General features: G+C 38.7%; 1 protein-coding gene across 13 annotated transcripts in view; it reads left to right on the plus strand.

Moving 5' to 3' along the window:
- The window catches only part of LOC27209337 (nipped-B protein), a 56,131-nt gene that overhangs the window by 12,322 nt on the left and 30,309 nt on the right, over positions 1-13,500 (plus strand). The window lies entirely within an intron of this gene.

Consider the following 13,500-nt stretch of genomic DNA (forward strand, 5'->3'; position numbering starts at 1 on the left):
TATAATAACGTCATTTAGGCTTAGTCCATTTGTCGTCTTTGCGGATGCGTCAAAAACTACTCGCAGCTTCGTAGTTAAGCTTCCATGCCTGATGATTGTTTCCATTTGTCGTCTTTGCGGATGCGTCAAAAACTACTCGCAGCTTCGTAGTTAAGCTTCCAGGCCTGATGATTGCTTGATGGGGTAAATAGTATTTACCTTGACCCGTTGTCTTTACAGATTCCATCTGACCCATCAGCCCAGTTCTTTGGGTTTCTTTGAAACTTATTTTCCATTTGCATAAGCCTTGCCATTGCCTGTTTGCGAGAGTCTCCCAGCTTTGCCTCTTTGTGGAATGGAATAGAAACCACAAATCTGCCTTCCTCGTTGGTGACAGTTGTTTCTTGGAATTTTCTTTCGCACTCTGCATTGTCTGTAATCGTATCATCGACTTCATCTTCCAATTCCCAAAAGCGTTCCAGGTTTATTGATTTCCTTTAGATTTATTGTTGTAGTGGCACTTATTATTTTTTGCATTGCTGCTCGAGTTATATATCCGGACACAATCCATTCAAATCTGGTTTTTTGTCCCAAGATTCCATTCACGGTTATTATTTTCTTGTTAGGCGCAATTAGTGTAGGATGGATTCTTCCTTCACTAATGTCCGTTATCATTGAGATCGCTGTTGCTTGTAGGCTTTCTGCCTCTTCAATCCAGTTTCGCACTTGATTTGATAACATAACGAATTTAATTGACTGCTTATATACCATAAAGTGCTCCTTCATGGTTTCTGCAATAATATTGACTTGTTGGATTAGTTTTTTCATCAGTTGACTGGACATCTCTTGCTTGTATCGTATGCATACAATACATCCCCTTAAATATTTGTTTAAAGAATTTTGTATGTCAAATATCCAGAACTCCCTCTGAATATAAGTTCTCAAAATGTTAATTCCTCCATGCAGAGTTTCATTATGAGCATCTTTGCAATTAACCAAATGTGATTTTATTATTATTATTAAGTCAAATGTGACTTATACAGTATAATTGGATGTTTTACATTATAGGGTATCATTGCGTTTTGCAATCGTCCACCAACTCGAACACAAACATCAATATCCAAAAACGGATTTAATGCCTGTAACTTACTCTTTGGGTCTAATGGTCTTTTGTTTTTGAGTAGTCTGACTTCGTGTCCAAAATCCAGCTGTTGTTGTATCGTTACCACGGCAATCTTTGCTAGCTTTAATTCCTCCACCGTAAGATGTGACGGCTGCTGCGACTTTCCTCTCAGCTTTATTATGAAGCGTAATACATACGCCATTATTCTAAGAAGTTTGTCGATCGATGAATACTTCGATAAAAGATGATTTTGAAGATATTCGGATTCTATCAATGTGGATACCACAACAATTTCCGATTCCTTTTGAGTTGACCAGTGTTGTACATCTATAGCTAGACAATAAGGCCCTCTCCACCAAATTTCACAGATTTTAAGAGCTTGCGGTGATATCCCTCTTGAAGCCACGTCTGCTGGATTGTCTTCCGATTTAACGTAATTCCATTTGACATTGGGAATTAGTTTATTGATTTCTTCCACTCTAGTTCTGACGAACTTATCTTTGCTGCGCTTGTTCTGTATGCAAGCAATAGTAATTTGCGAATCACTCCATGCATGCGTTGTGATCTTGTTGCTCCATATAGCCTGCACCTTCGCTAATAACTTTGCTAATAAATGCGCAAAGTCTTAAAATCTTAAAGTCTTAAGGTTTTGACCGATTCATTCTCATCAATGCAGATTTTCTCCGTAGCACCGTCGTCCTGAATGTCGGCTAAAATACGTTTGTCATTTGGAAACCATTTTCGCAGATGCATGCCGGCCTTCTCCATCACTTGTCTCAATTTCCTTTGAAATTCATAGCACTCGTTGACTGTGTCTGCTCCAGTTATGAGGTCATCCATATAAAAATCGTCTCTAATTGTTTCTGCTAATACGCTATCCTCTTGGCAAAAGCGATCTGCCAACTCTCGTAGACATCGGACTGCTAAGAAAGGTGCTGCCGATGTGCCATAAGTTACGGTTGTTAACTTAAACTCACTGATCGTCAATTTTGGATCATCTCTCCATAGGATATATTGGTATTCTTGGTCTTTCTCAGCAACCTTTATTTGGCGATACATTTTTTCAATGTCAGCTACCATAACATATTGCCACTTGCGCCACTTAATTAGAATATCGAATATATCCTTTTGAATCTTAGGACCAGCTATAATAACGTCATTTAGGCTTAGTCCATTTGTCGTCTTTGCGGATGCGTCAAAAACTACTCGCAGCTTCGTAGTTAAGCTTCCATGCCTGATGATTGTTTCCATTTGTCGTCTTTGCGGATGCGTCAAAAACTACTCGCAGCTTCGTAGTTAAGCTTCCAGGCCTGATGATTGCTTGATGGGGTAAATAGTATTTACCTTGACCCGTTGTCTTTACAGATTCCATCTGACCCATCAGCCCAGTTCTTTGGGTTTCTTTGAAACTTATTTTCCATTTGCATAAGCCTTGCCATTGCCTGTTTGCGAGAGTCTCCCAGCTTTGCCTCTTTGTGGAATGGAATAGAAACCACAAATCTGCCTTCCTCGTTGGTGACAGTTGTTTCTTGGAATTTTCTTTCGCACTCTGCATTGTCTGTAATCGTATCATCGACTTCATCTTCCAATTCCCAAAAGCGTTCCAGGTTTATTGATTTCCTTTAGATTTATTGTTGTAGTGGCACTTATTATTTTTTGCATTGCTGCTCGAGTTATATATCCGGACACAATCCATTCAAATCTGGTTTTTTGTCCCAAGATTCCATTCACGGTTATTATTTTCTCCATCATAATCAGGGAAAATAGATCCACACCTATCACCATGTCAATTCTGATTGGCTCGTTGAATCGTGGATCTGCTAGCCTGTAGCCCTTCCACTCTTTGTTGATATCAATATCAAACTTTTTGCTGGGAAGGGCTCTAGGGAGTGTTGGTAAAACCAATGCTTCCGTTGATGTTTTGAAGCTGCTTGGAATTTTCGGTTTGATCGTCAGGTGGACGCTATTTTTTGATACTTGAGTAGCCTGGGAGATACCTTCGACCTCTATAGTACTCCTTATTCTGGGAATCCTTAATATTTGTGCTGCTTCCTCTGAAATCAGCGTCTTCTGGGATCCACCGTCAATAAGGGCCCTAAACTCGTTGTAACCTCCAGCTTTGTGTTTCACAAAACAACAGCTGTAGCCAATAGTGTGTCTTGTGCTGTTGATACTGCGTTTTGTGTCTTCATGAAGAAGGCTGTTGTCTCCTTTGGAGCATCGATTGCATGATATTTCCTTTCTGCAGTCGATAGTATTATGCTTTCCAAAGCATCTAAAGCACATGCTGTTCTTTTGAACAAATTCTTTTCTTTTTTCAATTGATTGTGCTCTGAATTTGAGACACTTTATCATATCGTGGCCATCCTTAGAGCAAAAGGCACACGATCTAACTTGCACTTTTCTTGTAGCAAGCTGAGCGGTATTTTTGGTAATGGCATTATTTACTAAGTTGTATTGTTGCTCAATAAACTCCAGTACGTCTTGCAAGGACTGTATAGTTCTTGCCTTTTTTACATGCTGTTCATACAGCTGTAATGCTTCTGGCGAACATTTCCGCAGTAGAATTTCTGCTAAAATTACGTCAGCAGAGCTTTCTATTTTTCCTTTTTCCTTTATGATGAATATGCTCTCAGTCGCAGTATCCAAAAACTTCCTTAAGTTTTTCTCATCATGGGGCAGCAAGCACTCCAGTTCCATTAATTTGTTGAAGTGTTGGGAGAATATTTTTCTGCTATTCTCATAGCGTTTGCAGATAAGCTCCCACGCTGCTGTATAGCTAGCCGCTGATCCCGTTATCAAATGGCTAACCACCATTTGAGCTTCTCCTTTTAAGCAGGCTCTTAAATATCCCAGCTTCCTTGTGTTGCTGAGATCCTTCCTGCTGTCTATTAGCTCAGAGAACAGCTCGTAAAATGTTGGCCATTCCTTCGCATTTCCATTGAACGTTGGAAGGTCCACTTTTGGGAGTTCTGGCACGTCGTAGTTGGAACTTTTGAACTGTTCCAACTTCATTTGAAGTACCATCTCTAGTGCGGCCACTTCAGATTGCAGAATGTCGGCCTCATCTTGATCAAAGGCAGTTTTGTCATACTTGTTTTCAAGCAGTTTCAGTGTGTCCGTCACGTTGGACCAATGACTTTTCATCATTGCCAGCTGCTTTACTAGTTCAATCTCACTAGGGTTTCGTAGATTAGGCTCATCTGTTTCCTCACCCTGTCCGCTCTTCTATCCACCAGTTGAACCAGATTATCAACTGGACTGGCGCTCCGAGCTGATGCGGTATCAGATAATTTTGATCCGCTTGGTATATTTATTTCTTCAAGTGTCTCTACCTTTAATAGTGACTCCTTGTAGGCCTTGATAGCATCCATAGTTTTCATAAATATTTTATCATTAAAATATTAATGATCGCCAAGTAGAAATACATCTATTGCTGATATAGATGCCTTTTCCTTGATGGCTTGCAGTATTTTCTTCTGCAGCTCTCCTTGCTCTTGCATCAATTTCACAGATCTTTCCGACAACATCTTGGGAAAACAATCACTGTGACTTTTTTTTTGTGCTTTCTGCTTGTATACTTTGGCTTGATCCGTTGGAGGATTTTTTGATTGGTCGCCCAGTTGACCTAGCTGTGCCTCGACTCACAGCTGATTGATCAGCCATGGAAAAACAAGAACACAATGTTTCACCTTATATTCCTAGTACTTTAAGGCTTGGTCTTTTATTCTATGTTTATTACCACTGGTGGGGGAAACAGCAGAATCACTCGAATAACCTTGCTATTTTTACTTTGAAGCGCTGGTTTTTTCTTCTGTGTTTCTTACCTCTGGTGGGGAAAAACAACAGAATTTCTCGAAGGCCAAAAATGTTCACACTATAAACTTGTGCGTACACTTAATGAGTTAAATTCGGGTGTTTGAATCTAACTGACTCGCTACTGCGAGGGCTTCGCCTTTTATTCATTCTTACATAGGTTCTTATCATCTAATTATATAATGCAGCGCTTGTAAGACGCCGCAGTCTGCGTTGGTAAATGCAGCTGAGTTTTATTCTTAAATCTATGTTTGAGACCTATGACCGCGCTAATCACCTCCCGCATGGTCATATCTCTTGACACTTCGGCAATAGGCCGCTGCAATCGTACTTATCTGTAGTTGCCACTTATGCTGTCCAGTGACATGTTTATTGCGGCCCATAAATAGAACATATTTATAGTTTGCCTACTTATCATGTCTAAACCCATATTTAGACAGTATGAAATTTGGATACTGCTCAAGCAAAAGAAGAATATTTCTTGAGATTGAAAACAGTAATGCACTTCTTATCACAGGCTGGCTTTTCATTTAATGCTCTAAATTACCTAAATGTTCATTCCTATGTATATGTGTGCGTAATTGTGTTGTGCGAAATTTTACACATTTGGAGTTTTCACAATTTCGTTACATGACGAAATAAAATAATAATTAGAAATTCACGCCGTGACTTTTATATTCGTTACCTAAGGAACACCACGAACAGGCCATTACAACTGAATCTTTTTCGTATATTAAATAATTAAAGTGTGTTATTTATATACAGTATTATTAAGTCAAATGACTTAATAAATATTCTAAGTAGTTAAATCAAATACAAAGGAAATTATTTTAACTATTGTAATTTAAAACTTAAATTTTCCAAAAAAAAGTCATTACATTGAGAAAAAAAATATTTCATAAAAATAATACAAAGTAGAAAGTAAAAATATAAAATAAATAAAAATAGATAAAAAGAATAGATTATATAGATTTAAAGTCTAAGAATTTCTAAAGTAGATGGCATGTTTTATGAAATTTGCAATGCATGAACATACTTGTGCAGACACAAAATGTTGTCGGCTGTAACTGTATGCTCCTGGCCGTAGAGCTCTCTCGCTCTTTTACAAAAATTCGAGTGAGCCTGGAGCCACCTCTAGAGCCAGCCCAGATGATGGTTGCACAGAGAGCATATGTTGGTGAGGGATCTGTTCATGTAGTGGGCATTGGTGTGTCCAAGTCTGAGTCTGCTAATAAGGATTTGATTTTTCTTGTTGTGTTTACAATCGTATGCATGCCACTGCTCGTATTTTCTACTCGCGCATTTTACACTCGGCGACAGCGCGACAGCACCGTCGCCTCACTCGTAATTGTATTTTGGCAAGTGTAATTTTTTTGTTTTGAACGGACTTCAAAAGGTTCAAACTTCTTTTTGTGAGCATACATCTAAGTTATTCATTTGCGTAGGAGTTGCTTCGCATATATAACACCTGGGCACCTGTCGGCACTTGACATACATTTTTTGAAAATGTTAATAAACAATGCACAAAAAGAATTTTTAAGTTAAAAGGAAATGGACATAACGAAAACTCCAACGAAAGATAGCTAAATAAACAAAGAACATCTGCAACTATATACTAAACACAACACTAATTAACTCAAAACACAGAACGTTGTACATATACTTTTTGTTTTAAAAATATACTAAATACAATTATTTATTATACGAATGCCTTCCATTGCAGAGTAATGTCGATTAATAAGGATTTTAATTGACTTTAGGGACAGCTCACGCTGCAATATTCGGTTGATATCATGCTGTCTCTTTCGATGCTATTCTTGGAGCGGACAGTTAGAGCAAAACAAAAACATGAATAAATTTGAATAGCTAGACCAATTATGAGAAAGTAATAATAAATTCAAGTCAAAATTCGAACTTTGATTTTTTTATTTTTAGCCAGTGGGGGGAAACACTGTGCGCGCGCAGTGATCAAACCAAAGACACTAGAATAACAAGATGCGTAACGCCATAAGATTTTTTGGCACGCGATTTTTTGGCCGTGGCTCTAGAGGTGGCTCCAGGCTCTCTCGAGTTTTTGTTTGAGAGAGACGGAGAGCGAGCGCTACAGCAATCAGCTCTTTTCTACGCATACAGTGATAGCAGACAACTGTATGTGTGCACACGTAAGCTCATGCATTGTAAATTTGACAAAATATGCCCTTCACTTTAGAAGTTCTTAGACTTTAAATCTATATTATTTTTGATAAATTGGCACCATGCGAAAAATTCTTGTTTTGCATTGCCTTAACGTTATTATTATTAAATAAAGCTTAGAAATAGTAATAACCGAAACTATGTACATAATATACCAAAATAAATTTCACAAATGACTTTATATTATAATATTTGTCATTCGCGTATTCAGCTTGCGACGTGAGAAAAATTAATAAGGCTATGATTGTTGAGTGCTTGTGTCCGAACTTCATGCCTCCATATATGACTTTTGCAATAAACAGTTTTCATATTTTTAATTATTTCATTAATTTTTATTTTCTACTTATTTCTCAATGTAATGTCTTCTTTTTGGAAAATTTATGGTCAAATTTCCTTTGTATTTGCTTTAATTATTTAGTATATTTATAATTCGCTTCAAATATTTATTGTGACTGATCTTGAGTACAATATTACTGCACGCAGGCAGCCAAATTACATGCTAAATAGAGTCTCACAATATGAGAAAAAAGCTTCGGGTTACCGCGACCAAAAGAGGGAGACACTGTGCATTGACTTTATTACATACATATTTTCAACACTACATCTCAATGCAATATGTCAACCCTTACAGATAATATTTTTTATCTTAATTCCAAAATCAAAATACATTTTTCTGTTAGTTTAAACCCATCCCTTGGATACACTTTTCATGTTTAAATCTATTCAAATTTTTGGGTAGGACATCTGCTATCATGTTTTCTGTGGGTACATAATTAACTTCTATTATATTGTTCTTATACAGTTCCCTGATATAATGATATTTTATGTCTATATGCTTACTACGTGCACTGAGCACTCTGGTTGTCGATATAAACCTTAGTTGCCTGGGTTTCACCAAAACCCATTTCGTTGACCAATTTCTGAACATACGCCACTTCCTTCGCTGCCATGGAAAGTGCCACATACTCTGACTCTGTGCTGCTTAGAGAAACAACTTATTGTTTTTTTGAGTCCCATGTAAAGGCAGCTCCTGCAGCAATACATGCCCATCCAGTAAAGGATTTTCGGTCCGTGGTGTCACCAGCCCAATCCGCGTCAACATAGCAATGTATAGGCACACCAGTACGCTCGTAGTGTAACTGCAAATCAGCTGTGCCTCTCAAGTATCGCAGAACTTGCGGCTTCGTGCTCTTTATGTGGGTCAGCGTTCCGTTGTGATAGTTTAATAACCGAATGCATAATATCAGGTCGAGTTGTGATTGCCAGATACATTAATGAGCCAATCAGCGATTGGCCTTCTGACAATCGACCTGCTTCCAGTGGGATGAGATTCGGCTTACAATCCTGCATTGAGTAATCATTGAGAAGGCTCTCAATATACTGCTTGTGGCCAATCCTGATGCCACCAGTTTCTCTGTCACGTTCAATTTCGATACCCAGGAAATGACTTAGCTCGCCCCCGTCTACGACATCGAATTCTTTTGAAATTGATGCTTTAATATCGCACAGTTCCTCCTTGCTTGAACTGGCTCTGATAAGGTCATCTACGTACACTACAACAAGGTTCTTACTTTTTCCAGAATTACGGGTGTAAACACATGGCTCGCTAGGGCATGGAGAAAACCCAATCCTTTTCAGTAGTTTATTCCATTCTCGGCCGCTCTGCTTCAGTCCATATATAGATTTGTGTAGGTTCAGCACCTTCTTCGGATATCGTTCATCGATAAATCCCTCTGGCTGCCTCATATATACCGTTTCGTGAAGATCACCATTCAAATATGCAGACGAGACGTCCATTTGGTGCGTGTAGAGTCCGTTTTCCACCGCCAAAGCAATTACTAGTTTAATTGATGAGTAGCGTGCCACTGTTGAGAACGTATCCGTGAAGTTAACTCCGTATCGCTGAGCGCACCCTTTTGCGACAAGTCGAAACTTACAGCGCTCGACCTTGCCCATCTTGTTACGCTTCACTGCAAAGACCCATTTCGACCCAATGGCCCTCTCACCTGCCGGCAAATCCACCAATGACCAGGTTTTCTTAGCACGTAGGCTCTCCAACTCCTGCATTGAGGTTCTCCATTCCTCAGAGTTTCTTATGGTTAAAGCCTCCTTGACGCTTGTTGGAATCGGAACCTCATCCGTACTCATGCCGTTGACCATGTTGTATTGTTTTCGCGGTCTTCCAGGTTTACAAGTGTAAATCTTCTTCGTCCGTCCAGGTCCTCTGACTTCGGCTTCATTGTCTTCAGTGAATGACGCTTCTTCTTCTTAATCGTGTTGCTCGACAGACGCTACGTCGTCATCGTGTTTATCTGACACCTGGAAAACATCATCTTGTTTCTTACTCTCAGCAACACAGATTGGAAGGTGCTGCATCTTCACAAGTTGAATATCGGGAGAAGATACTGTTTGCCCTACCATCATCCTTGTCGTTTTCAAATACAATTACGTCACTAGCAACACAGACATTCTTCGTGGTAGGATTGAACAGGCGATATCCCTTAGAAGCATCAGAGTATCCAACCAAAATATTTTCTTCGCCCTTCACAGCCTTCGACCCAAATATTTTCAGGTGGGACACATATGGCTTTCTTCCAGTCCAAGACTCGAACGGATTGCGTAGATAAGCAGCAGTATTGATAGCTTCAGCCCATAGTGAGTCGCCGACGCCTGCGTGAATCATCATAGTCCTTGTCATCTCGACCAGGGTTCGGTTAGCGCGCTCCGCTACACCGTGTTGTTGTGGGGTGTGCGGTACCGTCAATTGTCTATGCCGTTTTCTGTCAAGATAGATTGAAACGCTTTACTCAAATACTCACGCCCGTTGTCGCTCCTTAATGCTTTCAACTTCTTGCCGCTTTGGTTTTCGGCAAATGCTTTAAACTCCTTGAATTTGGCCAGTATTTCATCTCTCGTCTTTGTGAAATATCTATCTATCTACTAACTCTTCACACATATTTTGCTTTTTGCGCAACTCAAACAGTCATTTTCTTTTGCGCCACTTAAATATTTTTTCTTTAGTCCGAGTACCATTTCTTGTTTGATCATTTTGATCAAGTTGCAAAGTTTAAATGACCGAATCTCTAGTGCCACTTTCTCATTAAATTTGTCTGTGCAACGAAACATGCACTTTCAACTTTTCTTTCTCTCACTGCATAAATGAGCCGTTGCTCCTGAATCAAGGCACCACATATTTTTTGGCAATTCACCAAGCTGTACAGTTGAACAGAGCACAGAGAATGATTTTTCGGTATTTAAGTTTTCGCTCTCTCTATCTTCTCCTTTCCTTTGCCTACAGTTTACAGCTTTGTGGCCGCTGCGACCACAATTTCAACAATTAACTGTTCTTTTTCCGTTAGGCAGTGATTATTTACTTGCACACTCTTCTTCATGTCACTTTTCGGTTTTTGTTTCGCAGACCGAATTCCAATTCCGAATGCACTTTGTTCGCTTTTTACAGAATGTTCTTCATTTGCCATACGCCTTTGCCCTTCCTCTTGTAATTTTATTTTTAACATTTTCAATGTGGGCAACTCATCGCGCGTTTCTATTGCAACTACGAAACTTTCAAACGATTCCGGCAAACTGGACAACAGGAGAATACTTAGGACCTCTTCTTGGATCACCATTTGGATTTCTTTTAGTTTTTCGACAACCGCACATAAATTGTTCACATGACTTGAAAAAACTTCTGTTTCAGACATTCTCATGTGCAACAACTGCTTTAGCAAACATATACGACGTGCCGGCCCTGAGGGAGTGTGGATTTCACCAAGCCTTTGCCATGCCTCTACAGCCGTCTCACTGTTTTAATGTGGGATGTCTTAATGCATAGCATTATACTTGCAAATGCTTTTTCGTGCTTCGCGTCGAACAAAGCCTTTAGCTCAGCACTATCATTTTCGTTTTTAACCACACGTCCACACACTACCCCCCATAATTCCGCATGAATTAAGACACTCTTAATTTGTACATCATTTTTACTTCGATAATTTTTTTCGTATTAAATTGTTGAATTTGAATCACAATATTTAAAGATGCCGAATATTCTAATCCGTTTAGAAATATTCACTTTTATGTCCGCGTGAGCTGGGCCCATAACCTATTCGATTCAAATATTTATTGTGACTGATCTTGAGTACAATATTACTGCACGCAGGCAGCCGAATTACATGCTAAAGGGAATCTCCCAATAAGAGAAAAAAGATTTTGGTTACCGCGACAAAAAGAGGGAGACACTGTGCATTGACTTTATTACATACATATTTTCATCATTTTCATGATGGATGTCATGGATGTAAATGAACCTCAGCTTTCAGTTTAATTGTTTTTTATGGTCTATACCAATTTGACCAAAAATACCAATTTTTAAAAAGCGCGTCCTATTGGGTGGGAAGAAAAGCGCGTCAAATTTTTGGTTTTTTCTTTTAATTTCCCTTAGCCCATTTGGTTAAAGTTGACCATACGCAGAGCTCCTCGATTTTTTGATCTTTTTGCATATAATCGAGTTTATATATAGTGAAGTACGGAAATATAAGCGCAAATAGTAATTGCGATAATAAACGGTAACTAATTCGAGCGGCGATTTTAACAAACGCATTTAAAAAACTTTTTTATATCATCATATTGCTACGAAATTGGCCACAACTCCAAATATGTAAATTCGTTTCTTCGATCAGAATTGCTTTCGGACCGAAAATCGTCTTCTAGCACAACACGCACACATAAACGCGTTCTCGTCTCTAGTTTTTACTCACACAAGCAAGCAAATTCTATTTTTAGATTTCTTACGCTCTCAGCGTGAGCGAGCGGAAAGAGAGCAAATTTGGCCTTCACCAAAAAAGTGGCTGCATAGTGCCAAACCAATTTATGGCCGGTACGCATCTTGTTATTCTAGTGTCTTTGGTCAAACTATGTTTTTGACCACGTACAGTGGTCAGAATACATTCATAATGCGACACGGCCTTCCTGACATAATACACGCCCTCGTGTGCTGTCTTAACGCTACCACATAAGTGAAAATACTTCAGGATTCAAAGACTCTCTGAATATTTCAAAGAATTTTTTTTTTAAATTATTACCGATTCAAATCAATTTCAACTTCATTCTTATTATAACATAATTAAATCAATTCAATTTTCGTAACATAATTTAAATTTAATAAGTCATACTATTCGTGTAATTCGTTTAGCACTTAGCACTGTTTTTTTAAATCTTTTTTAACAAAACAAATGTGTGTAGTTCCCTTTACACATAATTTAACTTATCTGTTGTGTAGTTCCTTTTAAACATACTTTAACTAATCATTGGTGTAATTCCCTTCATTTAAATAATCTTTTGTGTAGTTCCTTTTACACATACGACCCCGCCATAACAAGTCTCTTCTGCTTCTGGTGCGGTCTTCTGTTTGGGCAACCGACAAAGCTTTTATTGTTCTGTCTCTATCTTTACATAACTTATCGAGTATCAGATTATTTAGTATGGCTTTTAAACATTCATGAGAATACTCATACTTTCGATTAGTGTATATCTATCTCCATCCAATACTTCAATTATCTCAAATGGCCCTTTACATTTAGGATCAAGTTTAGTTTGATGCCGTTGTTCGTTTTTAAGCAAAACGTGATCACCCACTTTGAAGTTTACTGTTTTAGCTTTATTTTTATCAAATCTATTTTTGTCGCATTTTGCTTGAGTTTCCATATTCTTCTTAGCCTCCTTTCCCAAATTTTCTTTGTCTACCTCATCATTATTATCTCCGTTTACCGGCAACAAGCCAAAAAGTCGAGCTTCAATCAATAATTCTAAAGCTAAACTTGGCCACACGATTAATCGTACAATTCATAGCTAGCTGGACTTCAGGCAACGCATCCTGCTATGACCTCTGACTAGTTTCTACAGCCGACAGCATACCTTTCAGGGTACTCATGACCCGTTCTACCTGACCGTTTGCTCTACTTGCACCCGTAGCAATTAAATGTAGATTAATTTTTTGAGAAACTACGTCCTTGCTTTGCAATAATTCGAGTGGGTAAATCAAATAAGGACACGGCTGCCTTTGCAGCATTAGTGCAGCTTTTAAAATCTATAGTGTGTGATAAAAGTAAACAAACTTGGTGATGGCATCTCTAAGGACGATGATTCCTTCAAATCATTTTTACCACTCAATTTGCCTGTGTTATCAATATGAATCGCATGCCACGGTATTTGTATTTTAGGAATAGGATGCAGCTTAGCCTTTGTCCAAATTTCCTGGAACATTCAGCGCCAGAATCGAAGCAAAATGGAACGGACTCATCCGTTGTGGCTTTTTCCTTGAGTTTTTGTCCTCTGCCGAAAGCAACATTAGGCATATTTATGTCCAGGCGTTCCACAATAATTGCTTTTCA

The sequence above is a fragment of the Drosophila simulans genome, chromosome 2R (assembly GCF_016746395.2).
Source record: "Drosophila simulans strain w501 chromosome 2R, Prin_Dsim_3.1, whole genome shotgun sequence".
NCBI classification, from domain to species: domain Eukaryota; kingdom Metazoa; phylum Arthropoda; class Insecta; order Diptera; family Drosophilidae; genus Drosophila; species Drosophila simulans.